Source organism: Amblyomma mixtum, chromosome 2 (genome assembly GCF_055824585.1).
Source record: "Amblyomma mixtum isolate Tamu chromosome 2, ASM5582458v1, whole genome shotgun sequence".
NCBI lineage: Eukaryota > Metazoa > Arthropoda > Arachnida > Ixodida > Ixodidae > Amblyomma > Amblyomma mixtum.
Genome location: NC_143013.1, coordinates 9,295,257 through 9,322,111, shown reverse-complemented (window position 1 = coordinate 9,322,111; position 26,855 = coordinate 9,295,257). Strand labels below are relative to the sequence as shown.

Below are 26,855 nucleotides of genomic sequence, written 5' to 3'. Positions count from 1 at the left end.
TAGCTACTGATAATTATAGTCATAGCTACTAATAGTGATAGTGCTGGAGATAGTGATAGTGACAGTGATAGTTGGTGACAGCGATTATGATAATAGTTATGATGATAACGATTAAAAAAATAATAGGAATAACAAAATAAAAATAAAGAAAATGAAATAAAGTAAAAATAGGAATCACTTAGTAAATGAAAATAAAAAATGAAAATAGAAACATAAAAATGACAAAAAAAAGGGGGAGGAAGAAAGGGAATAAAGGCAAAGGCTTTCTCATTTCCGCTCTTAAGCAGATTTAAGCGCAATCCTGTAAATTACAGAAGCTAACCAATAGCGTAATGAAGCTCTGCATCAGAAACTTTTTGAGGCTTCTCGTCTCAAAAGCTCGTTGTCAACTTTAAACTGAGCGCGGCCGAGAGCGGCGGGCAGTGCCTTCCCGATGCTTGTCGGTCGCACTTGTTGCTATCGCCGCCACCGACTTTTTTTTCGCTTTGTGGGCACTAGTTCTCCCAATAAACTCAATGAGTGCATCGCCAGCCTGGTAGTCTGTAGTCTACGAACTTGCGTGTCGTAACCACGACATGACATTATGGGTGCCGCACAGAACTCAGATGTTCATATCACAGGGACACGTTGTAGAGTGCCAGCCGCCATTTGCTACACATGTCTCATATTTATGCACTGGAAGTTACCTTATGAACGAAGTAAGCTATGTACAATGCTGGAGATGAGCGCAGTATCGAAGTCGGAGTCCAGGCACAGAAAATGTGGACAAACGGTGGTAATCTCCAAGGCTGACGCCGCGTGCTGCCCGGCAATGAAGATCAAAAATTACCGCGGGAATTTTGAGTTCTTGACCCACCACGTTGATTTTCTATGGCCGTCAGAACTAGTCCGTGCATGTGCAGTAAGAACTTTATAAGCCAGATTTTGCAGCGGCCATCAGTATCAGCAAGAGTAGGCCGTTAGTATCAACATCTTATCGCAGGATCTCACCCCGCTCTGTGGTTTTCTCAATTAAAAATGAAAATATTCAGATTGAGTGGCGCGGTGCTCGCTACAGCCGGCCAGCAGATGGCACTGTAGTTGGTGATGTCCTTGGGTCACTGGATAAACGTACTGAACAAACTTATCCAGTGACTCTGTGATTTCCAAGAAAGCTGAACCGCTCTGCGATCTATGCCCCGTGGAGAATCCCCTTCAGCAGGTGCAGACTAATGGCTGGTCTACTCTAGAGCGATCAGCAGTGCATTTTCCCTCCGTTCTCCAGACTCGTAACGAGCAACGGAGACATTGGGCCAGACGTCGCAGTAAAATAAATTCTGAAGTACACACTGTTTCTCCTCTGGGTAAGCTTCTCTGCCTAGCACAGACCTGCAAGACCAGCAACGGCTGACAGGATTGAGGACGGCACCCGAAGAGGAATCGACCGTTTCCTCACAAGTTCCAAAATATTGGGTTTAAATAAAAGTTTCCCATCATCATCACAATCAGCATCAGCAGTATCATCATCACTATCTTAGAAAACGAGAAATAATTGATGCCTGAGATGCCTTTATTGATGCCATTAAGTGCCTAAGAAAAACTGCAAGCTATGAGACGCGGCTGTGGCTGGAGTATTCCTAAGCAATACCGATCATCAGGAGCTCAACACGCATCGAAGTCTCAATACACATACGCTTTGGCATCTATTCCTCCATTGAAAAGCCTCAACCGCTATCGGGGTCGAACCGACGACCCTGTACTCGGCAGCCTAGCGGCACAGGCCCTTAGCCATCCCCGGCAGGTCGACCGTTTATGAAAAAGACCACAGGTAGAGATTAGAGGATTATCTATACGTAGGAGGCCTCCCTGCTTCTTTTTTTTTTTTACAGCTATTTGTCGAAAGTGGGGCTGCCGGCACAAAGACTGAAAATAGAGCTGGGAACTTTAGGCGCGCTTCTCTCCCCCTTCCCTCTTCAACCCTCTCTCCCTTTCCCAGCAGAGCGAGTGCTCATCGAAGCGGAAACCGTGCAGCGCTCCGCGAGCATGTTTGACATCTGCAGTGTATGCCTCATAACATCGATTCCTTTCCGCGAGTGAGCAGGGAGCACAAAGGAAATGTCGAAATGCTAACAAGCCAACGAACGTCAGCGAAAACAACTGCGGCAGCTGTGCTACGCTCACGGAGACGAGAAGAACACGTGTTTTACTTCCTGTCAGTGCCGTTTTGCAGATGCCGTAGGCTCTCCGGAAATTCGTGCAAGGCCACTTTTCCTTTGTTTTGCTTTATCCCTGCCCACACATATCTAGATACGATGACGAATACTGGTATTTTCTGCCTCAGTTGACTCAGCTATTGCTGACATTTGTTGCTTTGGCAGTTATTTAGGAAATAAAAAAAATTATGGCTGAGGCTTAGCTAAGGTTAAGCCTAGTCAGATGCGAAGCATATTGGTGGCTAGGCTTGGTAATACATCGCTTTCCTTGGTTGCATACTTGGTCATTTTAATACAACCACTAGAAGCCTCCGTCGTGGGGGAAGACAACGGCATGGCTACAGCGGAACGCCGACTAACCCCGAGACGCGCGTTGGGTGAGCGCCTGGACTGCCACGGAAGCCGCGTCTGCCTGCCCGGTGGAGCGAGCGTTTCACCTACACCGAGTGTGAACGCGCGTTCGAAATGCGCGGGAATGCCGCTCGAGGACACTCCGGCGTCTGTGCGATGGCATCGTCACGACGACGTCACGGTGTCACGTAGCGTGACGGCTAGGGGTCCCACGGCGACGGCGCGAGGTGGAGGCAGCCTCTCTCATCCGATGTCACGTGGTGTGACGTCACGGCGTCACGTGCTGTGACGTCACTGTGTCACGTGGTGTGACGTCAAGGTGTCACGTGGTGTGACGTCACGGTATCACGTGGTGTGACGTCTAGGGGTCCCACGCCGACGGCGTGAGTGGTAGCTCTAGCAATATGCTTCGCATAAAATTAACATCGAACAGCAAAGTGACCCATTTGACTTAGTCAAATGGAATAGCATTTCAAGGGATACTCTAATCACTGAACTCTGCAGGGAGTGTCCGAAAGGTAAACCTCTAGCATTCCCTTAGGGCAAGTGAATCCAGTCACGCGTTCTTTATAATCGCACCAATTCGCGTTCGTCTGAGTGATACTCTCTAGCTACGCATCCAAGACGATGTGCTTCCAAGAAGGTGAAAAAATATTTTTAATGCAGAAATGTATCCTCAAACCTGCTCGCCAGATTTTTACGGTGCCTCTTTACGACCGCGTCTTACAACCTCAAAAACAGTGACTGACCGAAGTCCAAGATTACCTGGATAACACTTCAAGCCATTGAGTATATCACGTATAGCGCAGTGTCGCTGAATATGAAAGGGAACAGGTGAGCGCGTGGCCGCCGCGTTTCGCTAAGCGCAGCCGAACGCCATAACCACTGAGCCACCGCAGCGGCTTCGTGGTAGGCTGCTGTTTCCGCGAATGCGGCTCGTGCTGCCTATTCTTCCCGGCCACTGCGGCCACGCGATCGCCTGTTCTTTTTTTTATTGACTGACTCTGTACATTATATTGTATAATATGTATGGCCGAGTAAGTAGGAGAATAAGTCATTGTCCATGTCATCCACGTATACTAAACTTGAAAGAACTGGAACATAAGAAAGAAGTACACGGAGAAGGAGAAGGATCTTTCTACCTAACTGGTTGCCGTCCACGGTTACGTCTCGCTGTATCTCATTATCCACTCTGTTGCCCTACAGACTACCGGTGATCTGTTCTACGTCCTCCACATAGGCCAACGGCTACCAAAACTATTGCTGAAAAAATGCAGTAAGAGTGGCGCTACTGCACATACTTCACGCCAGTACCCGTGACCTTGCTTCGACATAGTAACAACCACGAAGGAAACACAAGAAACGAAAAGAAGGGTTCACACAGGACATAGCACTAGTCCTTTCTTTTTCTTGTCCATTGTGTCCCTTCGCGCTAGTTACCATGACGGAGCAATTCGGCAAACACTGACTAAACGTGCTTTCTTCTAACTTGACTGCCATTACCGAGGCCTATGAACTGCCTTATTGAAGCAAGCGGCCCTTTGTTGTTACATCAGAGTCTGCAGTGGTGCTCAGCAGGTGCTGCAGACATTGCCTCTACACACAGACGGGGGCTGGGGGCACTGCGCTGCCTCACGGACGGCCGCTCGCGCTCATCTATTATTGCTCGCACGCGTGGCATGTCTGCACAGCTGCCAAGAAGGGCATTGACGCAGCCGTTTGCACGGTCAGCGCCAGGAGCGTTTCGAGCAACAAGTGGATGGCCGCCTATAGGCAGGCAGATGCCATAAATTATAATTTATTCGTGAAAGACATGAGAGCTCAAAAGGGCAACACGGACGAGTAAGGGAACAGGACGAGCGCTGCACTTTCAACAGGATTTATTCAAGGAAGAACGCTTATATAGCCTTTGCCCTTATCCATGCTCTTCATTGCAGACAATCCCCTCACAGATATGCATCAAGAACCAGCATTTCACTGTGGTGAAGCACAACGGACGTGTCACTAATGCAACTATCACCTCGCTTCTTGATATAGAAGGCTTCCACAAGCTTACGTTCTGTCCAACTCGGCTTTTCATTAGCACTTTGCAATCAGATAGCCGAGGCTTGCAGGCTACACGCTTGTCTTTCGAACAGGCTTGGCAGTGGTCTGGAAGATGGCCTCTCTTGTTTAAGGAATTCTTGTGTTCAAGCAGGCGCTCATTAAGACAACGTCCGGTTTGTCCAACGTACACCTTGCCGCTTGTAAGTGGGAACTCGTAGACTACTCCTTTCTTGCTGCCAACATGTGGCATTCCGTGTCTGATGGTGAACTCTTGAACTTTTTTTCTTCCAATCCGTGAACACATTCCGGCGAGTTTTCGCGGAACTGAAAATACCACATCGACGCCATACTTATTGGCCACCTTCTTGAGGTTATGAGAAGTATGGTGTACGTAAGGTACAACTTCCGGCCTTGCCTGCTTTTTATCTTGAGGTCGGTTGTTTTCCTTGCTGCCCTTCAGCTTTTTCAGCAAGGACTGCGCCACGGAGAGAACCAGGGAAGCCGGGAAGCCTGCTTTCTGCAGTCTGGACACCTGAGAAGCATAGCTTGTGTGCATGGCATGGTGGCAAGACTTCTTTAGTGCGGAAGCTAAGCACTGGAAAGCGATAGCCCTCTTAACGTTCTTAGAATGGTTTGAATGGAAAGGCAACAAATCTTTCTTTGCGCGCGGACAGTACTGCCAGCAAACGTTTGAAGGGTGAAAGGTTAGGGTGAAATCTAAAAACTGTAATTGGTTATTACTGCTAGGCAGTTCGTGAGTGAAGGTGAGGCCCATGCTATTCCGACCAAACGTACCTAAAACATCAGCTACTGCTTCGTCAAAAGTAAACTCGTTATCTGCCAAATACGTTATCTGATGTCTATATGAAAATACATACGTGCAAGAGCGACCCTTCGTTGTCGACAACAGCCTGAAATTCACTCATATCATCATCATAATCATCAACCTAACGACATACGTTGCAAGACAAAGGTCTCTCCCATATCCGTGCGATTAGCCCTGTCCTGTGCCAACGGCAACCTCACCCCTGAAAACTTCCTAATCATACCCGCCCACCTGATCTCCACTCCGTCCCATTTTTGTAGTTTTTCACTCCAGCGATCCGGATCTGCGGTCACTACCTGCCCTAAGTAATGTTTTCTTGGACAATTCCCAGTGCTCCGCTGCCTATCGCAAAACCGTTGTACCCTTCCGGAACAATATGGTAGTGCTTTATATTTCTCCATATTAATTTTTAGACCCTCTGCGCTGCTTTGCCTGCCCAGGTCATCGATCATGCTTTGCACTTGGCACCTGAGTTACATAGCAAGACAATTTCATGAGCAAATAGGAGATTGTTGAAGTATTATTCGTCAGTTTTTATCCACAATTTTTAACAGCACAGTTTTCTGAGTGCCTCCTGTAAACACACGATGAATAGTACCGCTGATAGATCGTGTCCCCTTTCCTGACACCCTTCGTTATTGGTATTTTGACATTTTTCTTATGCAGGACTATATGGTGTTCGTTGTGCAACCCCTATAAATATTTTCCTGTACCTTCGAATATGCCTCTTCTACACATTGCTTACGTAATCATTTCATCACTGCTGAGGTTTCAACAGAGTGAAATGTTATTTTGTAATGTATGAAGGCTTTAGGTGGAGGTTAGTTATATTTTACGAATTTCTCTATCACCCGATTGATGTTGTGAGCATGGTCTACTGTCGAGTTGCCTTTCCGAAATCCAGCATGATCCTTTTGTCGGCTGAAGTCTAAGGTTGATCTAATTCGATTAGCGATTACCTTCGTAAATGCCTTGTAAAAAACGGGCAGTAAGCTCATCGGTCTGTAATTTTTTCAGTATACATTAGGTGATGTGTGACGCGACCTCATGCAGTCGAAATTCGCGCATAGATCTGCCGCAGTGACGTGCCAATCCTGGTTTTAACAGAGCAAAAGACCTCGAAAGAGAGAAGAGGGAAGACCTGGGCGAGAACAGTATGCAGCACCTCACATCTCCCTTCTATCGTATTTTGCGCTGTTAGAATTAAGACTAACTCGAACCAATTTGCCCAGAGGACCTATTTAAAAATCCTGGCTGGTGAATTGCGCTGTTGCAATGCCACCAGGCCACCCAACCAGGCACGTGAAACACACCTGGTACCTTTGGGTAAACGTTTCAGCCAGCTGTTCTTCGAGACGAACTACAACCGGAGAACTCACGCACTATTCCTGACACAAACAATTAAAAAGTTAGCTCATTAGGCGTTACCCAATTAGCTTTGAAGAACAAAACAAAAGTACTGCAGACTACGTCACGCGACTCTCAACAGCCCTCAGTTAGTGTCACGGGGCTAGGGCACTCTGTCTTTCTAAAACCTTGTTACCTTTAGCTGGGACATCCGATACGCTGTAGCGGGTACATATGACTGCAATGTGCACTATTTCGAACAACGCCCATTGAAGGGTCAGGCGCAAATTTATCTTCTTCAGTCCATCACACATTTTCACTTTATCCTGTACTTTGAAAAACGTTCAACTTGTTGAAGTCCTCGGCCATCTGATGTCGTTTACTGAACATTAGGTTGAGTCCAATATTCTTATAATCGAGAAATGGAACCGCAAGCTAGTACTAGTCACAATTTAAACAGTCCCCTGCTGTTTTCGAAGATGGCTCTTCCGCAACACCCTTGACAGGCGAATGGCCGGGCTTGCGTGCAACGAAAAATGTTCCCTCTGGCGGCCAGCTTGCTCAACGCTTTCCACAGGTCACGAGGACAGCGACTGTGAGGTCAACGCCGGAGATTTGCGCCTCAGCTGTCCCGCCTGCGCCTCTATTCTCTGGAAAGTCGATGCACTATGTATAGGCGCATCCGTGGTTTGCCAGATCATAGGCGGTTAAGCGCGCGCCTCCGCACCTGCGTGTTTCTGCTGCGCAGTTTTTCGTTGTTGTTGTTTTTTTTTTCGAGCACATTTGGAAAGCTCCTGTCAAGGATGCAGTGACCTCCGCCGGGATGCGATGCAGCCGCGGCGGGCTTGCGCAGCTGAAATGGGAAGCAATGCGTTGGAACTCCCCGCGTGCATGCATTCAGAACAGCTGTGTTTTAGACTACGTGGAAATAGAAAAGCCGGCTAGCGCTTATGCTAGCGTTATTTCAGCCACATCGCGATTCGGGTACTCAAAAACGCCGGGTTTCCAAGCGTAAGCGCTACTTCACGGGGTCGAAGCCAACCAAGAACATTGTGGGTTGCGTGACCTTGAGGGTGCAGAAACAAATATTGCCGCGTCCGGGTTTCGAAATCGCGGCGGCGCGAGCAGGCCAGCTTCGCTGGCCACTCACGACATCACAGGGCTGTCACGCAGCCTATCACGCCTCGTGTTGAACTGCGACACACTCTCGCGCTGCGCACTGCAAATCTTCGTTTTTATCAACTAACGCTACTATCGAACTAATATCGTCGCCATACGTGCCGACGACACAGCACAGCAAAACAAAGCGCCTACAGAGCCTGAGGCACCGACAGTGCTGCGCTAAAATTTCTCATTAGGAAAAATCGTAATCGTGCATAAATTTTTTTATTCATTTATTACCGCTGTTAAACCGCTTGCGGCGAAGGAAAAAAAAGAAAGTTTGAATGAGAGTTACTGCTCGCTGTAACCCCCAGGACGCAGCTACAGCGTCTTAGTGGTTAGAGCATTCGCATCGTATGAGAGAGGTGTTAGGTTCGATATCCACCGCCACCGGCTAACAGTCGGTTTTCCATTCACAACAGGCTTTTTCCCGGCCTGGTTCTCGGCTTTCTGAGCGCTTAAATGATTAGAAGAGAGTTTTTGACCAAATCGTTGCTCAACTAGGTGAATGACTCGTTCGTAGCACATGCATATAATGGCGGGTGTTGGAAGTGCATGAAGGCTCATTTTCCAAGCCATGCGTCGTAGGAGACCCTAGCACTTTATTGCGAAAGCTTGCAGCCATTTGAGGGTAACCAGTGGCAGCGGGAGTCGAACCCACCACCATCCGAAGTTGATTCGAGGGTTCTAGATAGAGGCCACAGTTGTCTTTGTGCAGTGTCAAGCATCTCCTTTAGAGAGGTGTTTGAAGGGCGTCCTATAAAAGATGTGTTATCTAATCAAGACCGAAGTAGGCACTTGTAAAATTTAAAGGTTGACTTCCAGACACCAGAAAAAATAACTCTCACTGCATGTATAGAAAGGTGCCTCTTGTCGCGTTAGTATCCGACATGTACAGGGGCGATGAAAGAAAAACGCGAACGGAGTGGAGCCTAGGCTCTCCGCTGTTCGCATTTCTTCTCATAACACTTTTACTTCGGCGGTAGCAAAAAGGCGTTAGAGTCGTCCGTGATGCATTCTGGGATGACTCGAACGTCCTTTTCTTACCACCGAGGTAAAATAGCGATTTAAAAAAATTTGAACAGCGGAGCACGTGGGCGCCGCACTGTTCGCGTTTCTTTTCACCGCGATTGTACTTTCCGTCAAAGGCCATCTTTTATATGGGCGCCGATATATTCGTGAAGGATGGCGTCAGTAGCTGTTATCCGGTATAAGTAGGGATATTAAAATTTAAATAAAGACGCTGCAAGACCGTTCCCTCGCGGTTATTTATGTGTAGTGTAGTTAACCAAGCATAAACCACGTCAGTGTCAGACAGCAGGAGAGAAACACCAGAGGGATCAGTCGTTGCTGTCCTTTGAAGAAAGTCTAGCATATCCATTTGTCGCCAACATGCAAATCTGAGATGAGAAGCAGCAGCGTTCTGCAAGGCTGCTTTCTGCGCTGTTGCTACGAGCCGGTACCGGTATACCGTCTGTTGCTGACCTTAGTAAATATGTTGCGCATATAGATTTGGAATTAAAGGAAGAAAGAAAGACTCTATACTACGAAGTCAGGTGCAGTCATCAATGGTTACAGTTTGGGTAGTTTGACAAGATACAATTTATTGTTTATTGTGTACGAAACCTTTTCACATAGAGGAACAAAGAAAAAAACGCAAAAACTGCCGCCATTGTCAGTGCCGTAATATTTCCGCGAACCTTCCTAGTGTTTGTTTGTTCAGCCTTCGAAGCTACCGGCACGCCGCTTTAGCACTTTGTGATGCAAGAAGCGGCCAGATTTATCTCTATTGATCGCATCCAGGCGGAGCCGATTCTACGTTGTTCCGGAATGGTCTAGTAACATTGTGCGCTTCATCTCGGAAGTTCGCTATCAGCTTTAAATTCAGCACGGCTGAGAGCGGAGGGCATTCGGTTCGACGGCTTCAGAGCCCGCTTGTTGCTACGCCGCCGTTGACTCATTCAGTTCTTTGTGGGTGCAAGTCAGCCGAAATAAAGAGTTTTGTTTGAGAAGCCATTTTCGCCATCTCTCTGCTCTCCGGACTGCAGTCACCACAACCTGACAATATTATTCTTACCAAAATGCAGCATTTTCGTTTTACACTAAAACTTAAAAAAAAAAGAGAGAGAGATGAGTTCAAGCCGGGATATCAGTTTGCAATAAGTTCATGTCGTGAAACGAAAGCCCTGTCACACATCGTTATAACAAAGCATGAGATAACCAAGTGGCGGTTAAAAATTACAATGAAGGAAAACTACTTAACCTGAAGAGCAGCCGCGCAGAAGGACCTGTGTTTGTAAATACCTTAAAATAAAGCGAATTTCCTCAAATGCGGACATTAGGAACACATCGTGCTACACTTTATCACGTTATTTTTTTTTATTTATTCCGGGCAATAATACAGCACTATTGTCTTGGGGGAGGTAACTGGGCGTCCCAGACGACGTGAGCCCTAGTGTTGTAGCAATTATTCAGCAGTAAATTGACTCCCCACGTGTTTCACAACTGACGAGTGAGTCGGACATGTTGCTGCACTGGCCACTGTCAGGTCGCTGTAGGCAACCTTTTTTTAGGGGCGATGAAATTTACAGAAGGTCGTCTGTTCGTAAACTAAAATAGTGCTTATTTCGGCGCCAGTTCGACGTCTGTTTGACAAAAGAAAAATATGTACGAAAGCAGGTGACCGGTTCTAAAGCTTACGCTGTAGGGACGCTGTACTTATTGGTCTGTAAGATCGTCATGAATGTTACGTTGTTTCTGTTGTACGAACCGTCTTCTATATCTTTCAGTCTCTCAGCAAACAAAAAAAAATCTGTAATCAGCCCGATTATAAACTTGTGATGGAAAATATATACCAGAAGGTCTAAAGATTTGAAATTAATTTCCTAAATGTTCACTCATAAACTTATTTTCCATTTCAGAGCGAAAGAGGCACCTGGAAATGATTTATTTTTTCAGAGCAATGTTATCAAAGTAAATTTACTCTTCCATCTCGGTTGGCGTGTTAATATACTGACGTATTTTTTAATGAGAATGCATTACTAGTCCCGTTACGAGAAAGGCCGGCGGTGTGTGTGCGTGTGTATCGCAGATGGTATAGAAAATCCCAGCGATGGCAACCAAATACGGTGACGTCATGAAGCGGCTATATGATGCGGACGGCAAGCTGAGCACAGCCGCTTCAGACAATCATGCACATGTCGCTCGTCTGTATACCAATACTCCCCACCGGCCGACCTCATTGTGGGGCCAGTTTTCCCGACATTCGTATCAAAATTGCGGCGCAACCGTTTGTCGTATCAGGGTGATGTCGCACGATTTCTCGTTGCGTATAGCTTACATGTGCCAGTCATGATGGAGGATAATTTGCGAGAGGGATTCGAAGCGACGACATATGCACCTTAGATTGTATACCTTCACAGACTCCTGGCGTCATACGAGCGTGTGTGTGCGTGGGTGGTATGTGTGTGTGGGTGGTTGTCAGTGTACCCAGGGACAGCAATGCCTTCGCAGTCTCACACGTAAGCAGTCTTTATTGCATCTGCCGGAGTTTTTATGCGAAGCATACTAGCCGCACAACCGAGCTCTTCCTTGCTGCGCCGCGCGCGGCCGCGCAGCTACCACTTGACCACTGACATCACTCCCCCCCCCCCCCCCCCCCCCCCCTACGCGATGCGTACACTAAACGCGGAAGGTGCAAAAAGGGACCAGCTGTCTCCCCTTTATAAAAGTAAGCGCTCCCTCAAAGTACAGCTGAAAATGAATGTAAGCACTCCCAAGTAAGCACTCCATATAGCACTCTTTTTTAAAGGGGAGTGCTTGCTTTTATAAACGGGAGGTAGCTTCTTCTCTCAGCTGTCCTCTGCACACTGCCTTTTAAAAAAGGGAGTGCTTAGTTTTATAAGGGGAGAGACAGCTTACTCTCTTTTTATTTCCTTACATTTTATTTCCTTTTATTTCCTTTATTTCCTTTTATTTCCTTTTATTTCCTTTTTATTTAGAGTGCACATTCATTTTCAGCTGTGCTATCGACTTGCCGTCGCGTCTTGGCCGTTCCAGTGGCAAAATATGAAAGCTCTGTTTTCAGGTTTCACGTTTATTGGATACATAAGATCAGTAGATACATAAGGCATATAATGACAGAAAGGGGTGCCGTAGTAAAACACTGTACCGAGGCTTCAGTATTCCCTTAGCGTCCCATATGTCCACTTTGAAGGGCATGGGATCGTCCGGTAAATCTCTGGACAGGTTTTCCTATTTTTTTTTTTTTCGAGTGGCGACTTCGACGTGTCTTGACACAAATTTTGTAACAGTTAAAACGAAGTCGCTAGTAGTCATGCCGAAGACACAGTTAAAAAAAAATGAGCTCTCTTCGCTGCCTGCCGATCGGTCATTCAGTTTCCATGCGGCTAAGAATGCCTGATGCGAGATTGAAAGCTCCGTTGGCGGCCGTTACGGGCAAACTGGCTGCTCGAAAGTTTGCATTGTGTGCTTCGATTCCGAGAATTGCTGCCGTTCCCGTGCTAAAAGAAAAGGAAACTGAATAAGGTGGAGGTCTATTCGTGTTGTTGGTTTTGTTGATTTTTTTTTATGGCCGTCTCAAAAAACTGCATCTCATCTATCACGTTAAAGAAAGAACACTCGCCGAGCGGCTGCTCTGAAAACGGTGGACATTTGCTAGGGTTGCTTTGGACGTTCTTTTTCAGCTCAGCATGCCTACTGATGCCCTACACATTGTAGAAGCGAAAGAGTTCGGAGAAGAACAAGAGGGTTACAACCTTCATCAAGACCTAATTGTGTATGCGCGACAAAGTATCGCATTCCTGCTGCTTAGGGCGCAGCAACAGAGAACTGGCAGCAGTAAGAGCTTTCGAGAAACACAGGCTGCGCTAAAAGAGAATGCACAAAACAAAAACCTTTAAGTTGTATCTTTCGTCGACAGAGAGCGTTAGGACCCAAGCTCCGATGAAATATTGGCGCATGCGTCGGCAATAACTTAGCTGTCTTTTTTTTGTTGTAATTTTAACCATGTCTCTGCCACTGAAAGGCTTTTAAAACGACGGAGCATGAGCGAAACCGAATGGAAAGCATATATTGACCGTGGGGTCGTCGCAAAAAATGTTCCTCCCAGATGGCTGGGTCGTGTTATCACAGTCAGGGGTTAGCGTCGTATAGCTGCCACAGCGTGTATTTTAAGAATATGTTCGCAAAAAAAGGAAAATGAAAAGGTGAAAAGCTCATCTCATCGCTATGGAGTCAACAACACATAGCGAGGATTGCACGAAACGGCAAAAAGTCGAGTATGCTAAAAAAAAACAACACATGGAATCCGGCCTGTTTGTAAGTAAAACAAATCAGGTCACCTTAAGAGTACGCGTGCGTGCGTGCGTGCGTGCGTGCGTGCGCGCGTGTGTGTTTTTGTTTGCGTGTGTATGTGTGTGCGTGTGTGTTTGGTTTGGTTCGGTTTGGTTTGGTTTGTGGGGGTTTAATGTCCCAAAGCAACTCAGGCTACGAGGGGCCGTAGTGAAGGGCTCCGGAAATTTCGACCACCTAGTGTTCTTTAACGTGCACTCACATCGCACAGTACGCGGGCCTCTAGAGTTTCGCCTACATCGAAATTCGACCGCCGCGGCCGGGACTGAACCCGCGTCTTTCGGGTCAGCAGCCGAGCACCATAACCACTAGGCCACCGCGGCGGACTGTGCGTGTGCGTGCGTGTGCGTGTGTGTGTGTGTGTGTGTGTGTGTGTGTGTGTGTGTGTGTGTGTGTGTGTGTGTGTGTGTGTGTGTGTGTGTGTGTGTGTGTGTGTGTGTGTGCGTGCGCGCGCGTGTGTGCGTGCGTGCGTGCGTGCGTTCTGTGAACTTTTTCTGTGAGCAAGAGAAAAGCCCATTGCATCAGTACACCTTTTCATATTATTACTCCTAATGCCCTCACTGCGGCTTCACCTTCGCACACCATAAGCATAGCAGACGGATGGTAGACATCGTCGGCATTATTAGAATTAGCAGGAAGTGAAGAAGGCTAATGTGACAAGCATAACACACGACGCTGTCATACTGCCCTCACGACATAAGCACAACATCGCTACGCCGCGGCTGGGAAGGGTAACATCTTCATAAGCTAAAGAATCGTTCTGTACCTAGTCGCTGTCGCGTTTCCTGCGAAAGCATATAGTGACATATCCAACAGCGCATCAGCATAACTCAAGCCTGCGTTCACGATTTCTTTGGGACGCTTCCTGATGGTAAAGCTCCTTCTTTTCTTCCTTTTGGGATTTCAAGCAGCCGGAGCAGTGTCCACGGGTAGTGCTTGCATGTTTGCTCGGTAATACCGCCTTTAAATATGTCGCACTGCCTCCTTTTTAAGCACCCCCGCACTTTAAAATTTTTTTTCACCTCTGTCCCCTTGTCATACTGGTCGACGGACACTGGAAAAACTCATTTCGTTGCCGCTCTTTTCCCTTTTTTCCCCCTTTGTTCCCCTCCCCATGTGTAGGGTAGCCTGGTCAACCTCCCTGCCTCTCCGTCCTTCTGTTTCTCTCTCTCTTCACCATTTCTCTTCTCGGACTTTTATTTCAAGCGCCCGTATAGAGCGCGATGGCCGCCGCGTTTCGCAAATATTCGTCTTTCCTCGGTTTAGATAGAGATTCCCATATACCAAAGAACAGCTGTGAGCAAAAGAAAGTGTGTTTGTCTGCAGAAGACATACATTTGGATTCCTAGCTTGAGGGCGATGAAATCATTTATTTAAACTCCTGGAGTGGCAATGCAATCCAACCCACGTTGCCGCAAAACAGTTGGTTTTCTTTTCTATTCTCTGCTTTTGAGTGTATTTGAAACAGCGGGGCGCAGGCTTTCGAAGCATGATTAAAGGTACTGCTGTGTTGGTGACAGGCTGCGCTCAATAATTTCGCTAGCGCAGTTTCAAAACATCCTTTTCATGAAAAAAAGGCGCAACAAAAATTAATGTCGCCGACAGTGAGCGTGTTTACATTGCACTTGTTAAAGATCTTCTGCCAGAAACATCTGACGAATGCGGTAGTACGACATCTGACATTAGGGAATGTTATTGTGACTCACCCGCAGCTTTGTGTCGCAGCTGTTTTCTACTGCGACTCTTCCTTATCGGTGAACTCTGCTCCTCGTTCATCTAACGCTAGCGGAGGACGAAGGTGAGAAAAATGTGCCCCTGCCGTTCTTTAAAGGCATACTAAAAGAAAATATCAAACTAAGCAACACGGATAGATTATTCCTCTGGAACACTGCTCACGTTTCCTTTTTCTATTTTTTTTTCTTAGCGCGGAAAGGTGGCTGCGTTGCTGAGAAAATCGCATCTATGAAGGTCCCGAAACCCTTCTACATACAAACCGCCCCATAAAAATGAGTACAGGTTCACTGATAACTTTGCAACGGAGCTCTCCAACTATTCAGATGCAGTGGAGCTTTCCGACCATTCAGGTGCAAAGGAGCTCTCAGACTATTCGGTGCAATGGAGCTTTCCGACTATTCGGTACAAGAACTGCAGATTGGGCTAGTTGGTGTAGATTCATAGTGATGGTTCAACAGCGCAAACACATGCTTCTTCCTAATAAAAAATCAGTTGTAAGTTCAGCGCTGTGTGTGTCTGCTCTCCTTCTTGGTCTGTGTGTGTTTGCGCTGTTGAACCATCACTACGACTATTCGGGGAAAAGGAGCTCTCCGACTATTCGGAGCAATGGTGCTCTCCGACTATTCGGCGCAATAGAGCTCTCCGACTATTCGGTGCAACGGAGCTCTCCGACTGTTCAGTGCAACGGAACTCTCCGACCATTCATGTGCAGTGGAGCTCTCCGACCGTTCAGAGGCTCCACTTGTGCGACCAGAAACCGGAAGTAGCTTGACGATGTGCACGCCGCTTCATCCGGCTGAGGTGGCCTGTGCTTCAGCGCTTCGCCGCATCACGTGCGTCTGCGTCTCGTTGTAACGCGCGCGTAAGGTAGAAATAGGATCCGCTGGTGCGGAAGACACAAAGTGAAGTTATCGAGGGTACCTGCAGATTGCAGGACATGCTGCTTTTCACTGTCACGCACGCATACAGAGTCGATGAAGATGTGCTCTCTAGTGGCCTTTGGTGCATTGTGTGTGGTCGTGAAGTGCACATGTAACCTTTGAGGGATCCTCCAGTACATGCAACACAGTAGTCGCGCTCTAACGCATTTCATTGAACGCCGCATCTGAGCGAAAAACTGTACGCGCAATCACGCACTGCTCGCGTGTTTGTTGACCAACTACGCAGTAAGTTTGACCGCACAGGATCCTTTTAATTGACTCTGCTGTGGTCGTTGCGATTTCTATGTTCGTGAATTGCTTTCTGTGGGTTGTAAGCGGTAAATAAATCTCCGTACGTTCCGCCCAACTGCAGTCAGGTGACTGCCGGCTCTAGCTGTCGGCAGGAAATGCACGCGCAATCTCGACGAATACACATCAGCTGGTTGAACGTCTTTTCTCGCGCAAGCGCGTGTACCGTTAATACCAATTTATCTGCACATCGCATCTGTATGCTACAGATTCGCCGCAGAGAACGAGCATCGAATGAAATGCGCTAAAATCCCGCCTTGCGTGCCGATTACCTCACGTACTGCATGCACATGACCAGCGCTAAGAAATGCTTTTCTTTAACGAGCCAAATAAGGGGTAATGATGCAAGGTTGTCGCACTCCTCAGATATTTTTCAGCATATCTCAAAACATATCCGCTGTTCTACTGCGCAGAAAACATAGAAGACCAAGCGCTTTCGTAGCACTTCGCACGTTGACGATGTGCAGGTGTCTCCTTGAGTGCGTACAAAAAAAATAGAGAGAGAGAGAGAGAGAGAGAAACAGACACTCTGTAACTTCAGAGCGTCCGCAGGATTCGACAACTGAAGTGTGAGAGAAACAGCTTCACGGACCGCTTAGCAAACACAGCAGAGTGCGAATGCCATCGAGGGCTTGCTGTCCTCAACTTGCTGAGCGGCAGCACGCAGGTTGTGTGCACAGAATGTGATCTAGGCGAAAGTTTAAGCGCTCTTGTTTGCGTCTAGCCTTTCTCTCCGTCAGTCTCTTTCGCGCTGTTTTCACTACGCGACTCTTCGCATCCTTCACTACCGTCGCCAGGCTGCTTTTCTCGTATTTTCACTGCCAATTGAGGGCGGAATAGAGTCTCTCGACGAAGCGCATAAATATGCAACCGGAGGCAGTTGTACAAACCCTCAAGTGATGGCGCCACGTGTACTTCGTTTTTACGCAATTCTCTTGGTTATAAAAGCGTTGTTTTCGGTTAAGATGACATATGTGTTATCGTGTGACGCGAACCTGTCAGTCTAGCCCGACTTAGTATTCCTCTTTAGTGCCCCTTTATCGTAGATCCGATATCTCTGAGAACTACCACACATACATAAAGTTCGGGTCTCCTTTCGCTATACTGCGTCGATTTTACAACACATTTTTTCTACTCGTTTTTCTAAGCGCAATTTATTATACGAAATTTTAATGATCAGGAAATAATGGCTACTTCTGATCTTTTTTGGTGAAATAAAAAAAATACTGCAGCTCTGTCAGAAAGAACTGCACGTGTCAAAGCGCTCGACGAGCAAACACAGCGATTCTCACAAGTTCGCTTTGTACAAGCCCTCAAGCGCTCTTCACTTCCTCTTGTATTGTCCGCACGCAGAAAATAAATAATTGATTTGTTTTCTTCTTTATAGGTGCGAATCAATACCGAGTCGCTCACTTTTTTCTAACAGTGGATTGGTAGCAAGTCTCAAGCTACAGACTTTGTTTCAGGAAGCAGAAATAAAACTTGAACTTCCGGTGTTTGTTCTGCGTTTGTAGTAACGTACTGGCAAGATTGATCAGTGCTGTTGACAAAACTTGGAGACCGAGGAGACCAAAACTCTGAGGTTGTTTTGGTTTTATTAACCAACAGCTGCTGTCATGGACAACTAAGGCATGGCTTCTTGCGTCTCAGATACTATATACTATATATACATGTACATTATTATACATTATAACAAGAACTCTTTACCTTACGGACAACACTTTGCATTGCGATTATTTTTTGCATAGATGCTGACTGCCGCAATGGACATACCAGAACTCGTGACTGGTCATATTAATCAGATGATGGAAGTTTGTTGCCCTGTCAAATCGTCTCATTAATGGACTGCCACTTTTCAATCAAATATAGTAAACTTCAATTACAACAGCAAATTTTCGTAATGTGGCACATTACGGTGCTTGTTGACATTCATTATTGACGAAATACTCCGTTCCGTATTCTTTAGATATATTGTTCTTCTGCTCTTTCTAGAGCGTTAGCTCTTTCCTCCGTTTCGCGCCATCGTCGTCGGCGTCCGCAGCACCGCCTGACAGCTGCCTCGGTTTGGAGTTGCAAAGTGAAGAGGGAGATCCCTCTCTCCTCATGTAGGGGAGATGAGGTAAATATAAGGGGGATAGAGAGATAGGAGGGAGACTCCGGGTGGCCTAGTGGCTTGGGCGTCGGTCTCGGCTTCGGAAGGTGGTTGGTTCGAAATCCACAGAAGCCCAAAGCAGAGTATCACTGCAGTCCTGGGCAAGTCCGGATTACCCTTCGGCTCTCTTAGTTTGCGAGAGAGAGAGAAAAAAAACATGTTGATGAAAAATTCTCTACTTGCACGCCGCAGTTAAGGCTCAAGCATTCGCGTTACACTATCGCAGCCGTTCTGTGGGTTTTTTTTTTATTTCCACTCTTGTTTGTGGTTCCTCGCTGACAGGTAATGCTTTAAAACTGCTTCACTGAATTATTTTCACTGTGTTTTTACGCCAGCCGATTCGCATGCATATAACTTACTTGTCCGAAGCCGTAGAGTGCGCGCGCGCGCGCGCGCGTGTGTGTGTGTGTGTGTGTGTGTGTGTGTGTGTGTGTGTGTGTGTGTGTGTGTGTGTGTGTGTGTGTGTGTGTGTGTGTGTGTGTGTGTGTGTGTGTGTGTGTGTGTGTGTGTGTGTGTGTGTGTGTGTGTGTGTGTGTGTGTGTGTGTGTGTGTGTGTGTGTGTGTGTGTGTGTGTGTGTGTGTGTGTGTGTGTGTGTGTGTGTGTGTGTGTGTGTGTGTGTGTGTGTGTGTGTGTGTGTGTGTGTGTGTGTGTGTGTGTGTGTGTGTGTGTGTGTGTGTGTGTGTGTGTGTGTGTGTGTGTGTGTGTGTGTGTGTGTGTGTGTGTGTGTGTGTGTGTGTGTGTGTGTGTGTGTGTGTGTGTGTGTGTGTGTGTGTGTGTGTTGGGCTTCAAGGCTATCCTGCGACGCGACGGTAATACAAGAGACACAAACACTCGCGACCTGCTCCCTTCTACGTTTGTATTCCACTGCCGTTCTATCGTGCAGCCACATCGTATACCTGCATCGCGGTTAACTCTAGAATGTCGCGTACATTCAGGGTACAGCCGTCTCTCGACGTTTTCGCAGCTGTTCAGCACTCCACGTTGCAAGAACCGTGTCTGACGAAAACATCGGCAGGGAAACGGACGAAAACACTTTGGTAATCAGTTACAATCCCCGCTTAATGTAAAACTCGACGTTGCGAAGAACCCAATTAGGTCTTCCAGGAAGCCGCATGGCCCAATGCGTTTGCTTCGTTCAGTAATGCGTGCTGCAAAACTCTGGAGTGGCAGTACTTCTACATATGCGCGAAACGAGCCCTTGCGTTCTTGCGCTGCACTTAAAGCAACGCTGCAGAAAAATAAGAATAAGTTAAACAAGACCAAAGTGTTGGGGATGGGTTGCCTCAGATGTTCTCTATTCTTTGCAGTATTGTAGCTAGCGATAGTGCCTGACGCTGGATCCCGCTGCGGTGGCGTCCAACGAAGTGACTTCACGACACTTCACCCCTGCCCTTAATGGCCACGTCCGCGCTCTCTTACCAGGGCCAGTAGATTATCCTCTAGGTATCCCATTGGCACGCCAAGGGTAACCCACAAGTACAGCCATAAGGCAGCGAAGTGGGCGGAGGTGTCCGCGTGACCCCAACGGTGTCACTAGTAGCTGGAAAAATCTGGTGGTACTGCGCTGACAAACACGGACAACAGAAGAGGCGTAGTAATCGGGACTGCACATGTCCCGTCTACTATCTCATCTGTTGTCTGTGTCCAATAGGGCAGCAATCCCAGTTTATGAGACTCAGATGCATCAACTAGCCCTGCTTGCCGCTCTACGCCAGTTGGAGCCCGCTTTCAAAAATATTTGGTCGCAGCGCCACCAGTAACGGGTGGCATCACTACAGCGTTGGAAAGTTTTCGAGCGGTCGCATTTTGTTTTCTAAATCGCTGTAGGCCCACGGCTGGGCTGACGAAAAAAAACAACATTTCGTCGTTATATGCATCAAGCATGCGGCGCAACGCAAATCACCAATTCTGCTCGCAGACAAACTCGGTAACGCCGTTGGAATGAGTTTAGGAGTGGGCGACTGCAGCCTCTTCTAGTGCACTGTGCCAAGGGTATACCACAGGTTCACCACGGGTACTCCACGTGTACTTCACAGGTTCACCATGAGTACGCCACGGGTGCACCACAGGTTCAGCAGAGGAACGCCGCGGGTACGTTGCATGCGACACCTCGGAGTACCTCTGAGAAGCCCTGACTTCCTTTCTAAAGGGTACATGGCTTACCAATTAGTAGGCGCAGCCACGAAGGACGAAGGTACGATAGGACAAGCGCTGAAATCTCTTCCAAATACCTTTTCCACTCCTCAGAAACCCTTGAATCTGAACGGTGGACACCTTTACCGGATGGAAAAACCGGGGTTTGTGGACGTACGCGCACTTCCACTCAGTCCCTCATGCACATTGTTGGTAGCCATGTGGAGTGCGCGCACATGCAATGGCAGTGACAGGATTAGCGACAATATTTATGGTTTATGGGTGTTTAACGTCCCAAAGCGACTCATGCTTTGAGGGACACCGTAGTGAAGGGCTCCGGAAATTTCGACCACCTGGGGTTCTTTAACGTGCACTGACATCGCACGCTTCACGGGCATCTAGAATTTCGAGAATAGAAACAGCAAAGAATTGTAGCATAGTAAGCAGCCCTATAATGAAATCTCCAGCCTACGCACACCATATATCACTGTAGTTTGATTTACTTTCGTTGTAGGTAGCCGTGAAATACAAATGTAGACCGTTGACTGAGCTGTGACTATACTGCCGTGGGACCGGCTCCGGTGGCGGTGGTGAAAACATTTTTTATAAGGGGACAGGAGGTAAGCTTGGAGGCCGCAGAGTCTTCTTGCAGGGCCGCTGGGGGCCACTGCGATAGCGATGGCCGCATGTTCTGCTTCCGCAGTTTTCGAGGTTCGTATGGTGGCGGCGGAGACCATCTCCTGGGTGTGTTCGACGACACAGGTGGCCATTGCAGGTCGGAGGGCAAACTTCGCTGAGTGAGGAGGGCTATCCGGATCGATATAGATCACCACGTAGCTCTACAACGTGCACTGACATCATTCATTAGATGGGTGTCTTCGCAGTGCACCTTCATCGAAATGCGGCCGCCACAGCCGGGAGCGCCATAACCATGCAGTGTGCCACGTCGGCGGGTACCGCAAAACTTTAGATCCTTTAGATACTGCGCAGCGCCTTTACACATATCTTGTGCACGTGTGCTTAAAGGGTGGCAACCCGCGTATAGGTGGAGCTGGGGGGTAGCGGGCAAGGAACAAAAAAGAAAGGACGAGCAAGCGCCCGTACTACACAGCGCCGTTCGACGGCTTCTAAAAGGACGCTGGCGGCGCAAGTCCTTGAACTTGAACTGCGCACAATTGAGCGGCGACGGCGGCTGCGAGCGTTGTTTCAATGCAAAGGAGGAGATCAGTGGCAACACAGCGTGAGTCATTCGACAGAGACCGATGGGCCCATTGTGCGAGCCTCCTCCGAGGCAGCCACGGCTGCGGACCCGGTTCCGCGCGCGGCGCTCGTCGACCGCGCTGCGAACAGGCCCCCTGGCGGCGGTGACCGACGAGATAGCGCCGTGCCTGCATGAATAAACAAAAAAGAGAGAGAAATAAGCGAGAAAAGATCCTAAAATGTTGCGCACGTGTATGAACGAAAGAAAAGAGCACACAACAAGAAGCAAACCGCAGGGGATACGTCCGGAGAGGGCAGCAATGACGCAGAGAGCAGAATTGGCCTACTTTTCGAAGCGAGCTGTCTACAGACTTGTACCGCGCACCAAGATGCGGAGTTTGAGAGAAGGTGCGGACTGGAATAAGCAAAGGTCAGAGGAAACGTCGATCTGTGCGGCGCGAAAAGAGAAAACGCAGCAGCTAAGCAAGCCACGACAATGTCAGAGGCTGCGGATCCAGATGACACGCCTCAAGAGTCACGATATACCGTTGTACGAAAAAAAAAAAGGAAAGCAGGCTAGTAAGGAATCTCGCCGTTAACAATGCAGCGCTGAAACTGAAAAGTGCAGACTGCGTTTATGATCCGTTATTTATTTATTTATTTATTTATTTATTTTTACTTTTAACATTGCCGAGCCGCGATGGATGCGAACAGTCGAATAGCTGTGTTGGCACACCGCATTAAAGCAGCTGTCACGTATGGGAACAATGTTCCTCAAGATTGCTTCTTTATAAAGAGTTTCTGGGTTGTCATCGCCATGAAACGAGTAAGAGCAAAGCTCGACGTCAGACTCAGCCCTTGCCGACCTAAATATCCCCATCTTCTGCATGTGGTAAACAAGGCGATGATCAAGAATTCCCTAGGCTGTCTCACAGGAAGCCCTTGGAGAATTAGTGAACGATATCAGCGCGGTTAGACTACTACTCAATTACCAGCAGATAGAGCTGAAATACGGCAGTGTGGCGTGTCTGCGTTATGAAGCCAGACCGAAATAGGCAGAGTATTCTGTAACGTTTCCTTTGGTTTCCATTTTGTTTGGTCCTGATATGTCAAGCATGAGGACAACAACAACAGGTGGCGGAACCAATGAACTATTACAGTCACGGCCCGAGTGCAGTAATGCGAGATGTGAGTAGAGTAGAAAAGGACCACATTGAAAGCTATGGGGCAAAATGACTGGACAAAACAAAACGAGGCAACCATGCGGACGATAAAACTAGTCCTAAAGTAAATCATTCTTGCCCACGTAATCGCTCCCAATTACAGTCAACTAGGCAACACACGAGCTACAGCTGACTAAGATAACAATGACATACTCAAAAGTTGTTTCTCTAGCTTCAAGAAAATAATGAAAACAATAAACAATGCACTCAGTCATAAAAGTTCAAAGTTAGCCTTCTCGGCAAGAATTAAAGTCAACAGGCTCAACAAAAGCACTTAGTCAACGAAAAATAAAAACCTTTCCCTAGAATCGGCTTACGTACAACATGTAGCCATTCCGTAGGGAGCTACTGATCTTAATTTTTCAGCCGCGTCATACACAGCGCCGCGGTCTGCAGGCTGCCCTAGCGGCCCATACTTGCCGAAAGCTGAGAGGTTTAAACCTCTCGCGACTTTTGTCTGGTGAGCACGGAAGCCGCACTCTGCTATAGCCTGGCTGGCGCTTGAAAAGTTGAAAGCGAGGGGGAACGATGTAATGATGACGGAAGCGCCTGCGGATTCTCCCCTTTCGGTTCAGGGTCTGCGTGTCACACAGCAGCAGCAGAGAAACACAGTTGTTTCCTTTCTCCCGTGTCTTGTTACTCCCGCTCCGTTTATCCCTTGCGATGCATCATTAACTATAAGCAGCTCCCACATAGAATTATAGTGAGGTCTTAATTTCACCAGTAATTTAACAGTTGCACAGCTATGAATGGGCGATAACAAGCAATATTTGGGGACCGTCGCTTCATTGGTGTTGTAATCATTTATTGTGTAATAGCGCACCAGCTCGTATAGTTTACGCAATGCGTTGAGCTTCGTTGCTGTTCGCGCTCTGAAGGGACAAAGCTTAAACTCACTAGATGTCGTGTCCGGTCGCTGTGTTGAATGCAGCGAAAGACGCACACGGTACTTTAAGACTTCGTTTATTTAAAGCTGAAGAGGGTGCGACCAGCGTCGACCGAGGCAGGAGCCGAACTGGCCGCCCGAAGAAAGGAGGGAGGGGAGAAGCGTCCACGGCAGGGAGTGGCTTCCCAGAACAGGAGGAGGGTGCGGGGGCGCACCGTGGGGGGGCATCTGGTGACAGCGTGCGACGAGGGGCAAGCGGTCGTTAGGAGGAGGATTGAGTGGTCGTTAGGAGGAGGATGCGAACTGTCGTTAGGAGGGGAATGCGAGTGGTCGTTAGGAGGGGGCGCACACACACAAAAGCAATAAGGGGACACAACACTTCCTTCCCCCTTAGAAAGTTGCCTGGTATCGTGCAGGGGGTCGGCGCTCACGCGTGGAGGCGCGCTGGCTTTGTGCGCTCGGGGGAGAAACACTTGTAGGCTGGCTGTTGTTCGCTGTGTCTCCTAGGTCTGTCCTGGGCGAAGTCTCTTCTTCCGGGAAAAGGTGCCAGGCTATGTGGGAAAATGGTGCACGTGTTCTCTCCGCTGGCGGACAGCTCTCAGACGGCGTCGTAAATCTACGCAGCTGGTTGAGATGTCGGCGTGCTACTGTGCCATGTATGTTGACGAGCCAAGAGCGCAGGCCTATGCGTCTGACAATTGTAGCTTCCTCCCAGCGTGGCTTTTTCAGAAACTGTCGGGCGAGGACGCGCTGCCCCTCATTAAGCGTGCCGCAGCGCGGAATTGCTTTTTCTTCCCGGAACGTCTCTGCCTTTGGCTCGGGGAGGATGGCTGTGAGCTGGGTTCGCATTTCACGCTCGAACATCATTTTCGAGGGGGCCTCGCCTGTTGTGCTCTGAACCGTCGTGTGCTGCTTGAAGAGAAAGCGCGCAAGGCGGCGCTGCAGCGAGCCTGTCTGATCTCTTTCAAGGGCGCGTTTTAGCTCGGCTACGTAGCGCTCGGCTTGTCCGTTTGTCGCTGGGTGGTAGGGGGCCGATGTAACTGATGAGATCCCGTTGTCGCGATAAAACTTGAGGATCTCCGCAGACACAAACGGTGTTCCGTTGTCCGACACTACCTTGCGCGGCAGGCCGAACGTTGCAAATAGTGATCGGAGGTTGTCAATGACTGCTGCCGAAGTCGTCTGTCCCATTTGCCTTATCTCAAGCCACTTTGTGTAGGCATCTACGACCACAAGGAAAGTGCAGCCCTCAATTGGCCCTGCAAAATCAATGTGCAGTGTGTGCCATGGTGTGTCTGGCTTTTCCCATTCTGGGACAGGAGCTTTCGGCGGGGCGCTCCGGCTGCTCTGGCAAGGCTTGCATTCTCGCACCACTGTTTCGATGTCGTTGTCAATGCCAGGCCACCACATGTAGCTTCTGGCACACTTTTTCATTGCAACGATGCCCCGATGTCCGGCATGGATGAGAGACATAGCTTGTGCGCGTAGTTCTCTCGGCATCACAACTCGGGACCCAAATATGATGCAGCCGCGATGGGTGCTCAACTCTGTAGCTCGCCTGCGGTAAGCGTCGAAGTTGTCCCCTTTGAGTTTATGCACGTTGCCTTGTTGAACAGCTGTGTAAACTAGCCGGAGAGCTGCGCACTTCTGCGTAGATGCTGCAACTGTGCCTGCTGTAAGCGGAGGTTCTGGCAGCGCTTCGAACATCAGAACGTCTCCTGGTGGAAATGGTTCGTCAACAGTTGCGTCTAGTGGCAGACGGCTTAGCGCATCGGCGTTTTGATGTTTACCGCATATCATCACGCCTAGTGGAGAAAACCAGTTTCTCCCTAGAAGGCTTGATCCTGTGCCCTTCACAACAAGCAGAGGTAGCGTATGGGTCTGGCCGTTGTAGTTAACCTGCACGTTGGCAGAGCCCAATAGTGGCAGATTCTGTCCTGACCACGTTCGCAGGTGCGTGTCGTCTTGTTGCAGGGCGGGTGCGTCAGATGGCCATGAAGTTCGGAACGTGTCCTCACTGATCAGAGTACAGGCTGCGCCGGAGTCCACCTCGAACTTAATCAGCTGGTGATGTACGCTTACTTCTGTAAAAATCTTCGGTCGCGTGCCGAGATTCATGGTGTTCAGGTCGTACAACACAGATGGTGTTGCTGATGTTGTTCCATGGAGATCAGATAGCGGCGTATTCTCTGAGGCGTTGACGCTGTGATTAGGCTGGGAAGGTGACTTTATCTTGGCAAGTCTCCGTTTCGTAATGCATGCTCTTTCGATATGCCCTCGCTTGTGGCAAAAATTACACGTGGCTGACTGGAATCGACATCCCTGGGGGTTGTGTTGGTCGTCACACCGCCAGCAGCGTTGTGCCTTTTTGACCGATTTTACAACAGAAGGCTTGCGCACCTGGTTGCTTGTCTGGTGTACCGGCTCGGTGTTCCGGCGAATCCCTCTCTGCTGGTGACCGGCGCTCTCCGCTCGAACGGCGATGTCGTAAGCTTTGCTGAATGTGAGGTCCTTCTCAGCGAACAGGCGCTGCTGCAGTGACTCGTCACTCAGTCCGCACACAAATCTGTCGCGTAACATCACGTCCAAGGGAAGCATGGTGGTGTTAGCAGAAGAAGCTGCGTCTCCCTCCTGCCCGGTAGCTGTTGTCGACAGCGTTCCAAAATTGCAGTCGGCAGCGAGCTTCTTGAGCGCGGCTACGTAGGCGCTCACAGTTTCTCCTCCCAGTTGATCTCGTCGTTGGAAGCGAGCCCGGCTGTAGACCTCGGATGGCCTTGGGTCGTAGTGCTTTTGCAGCGCTTTTACGATGTCGTCGTAAGACACTGCCGCTGGTGTGCTTGGCTGAATAAGGGCGCAGACAGTATCGTAGGTCTGCTCCCCGCACAGCGTCAGCAGGTTGGCCCTCTTCAAGGCTGGGTCTGTGATGTTGTTAGCTTCAAAGTAGAACTGAAGGCGTCCAACCCACGATGACCACGATGAGCCGTTGAATTCTGGTATCTGA

The 26,855-nt window shown here is 48.5% G+C and overlaps 1 protein-coding gene across 2 annotated transcripts in view; it reads right to left on the bottom strand.

The window, feature by feature from the left end:
- The window catches only part of LOC149358354 (headcase protein-like), a 150,547-nt gene that overhangs the window by 11,973 nt on the left and 111,719 nt on the right, over positions 1–26,855 (bottom strand). Inside the window, exon 2 of one of the 2 annotated variants that reach the window (XM_089570408.1) lies at positions 20,885–21,933. The exons of the other annotated variant lie outside the window; for it this stretch is intronic. The gene's annotated coding sequence lies outside the window, so the exon portion shown is untranslated. Of the gene's footprint in view, positions 1–20,884; positions 21,934–26,855 lie in introns of those variants that run through there. 2 annotated transcript variants of the gene reach the window in all.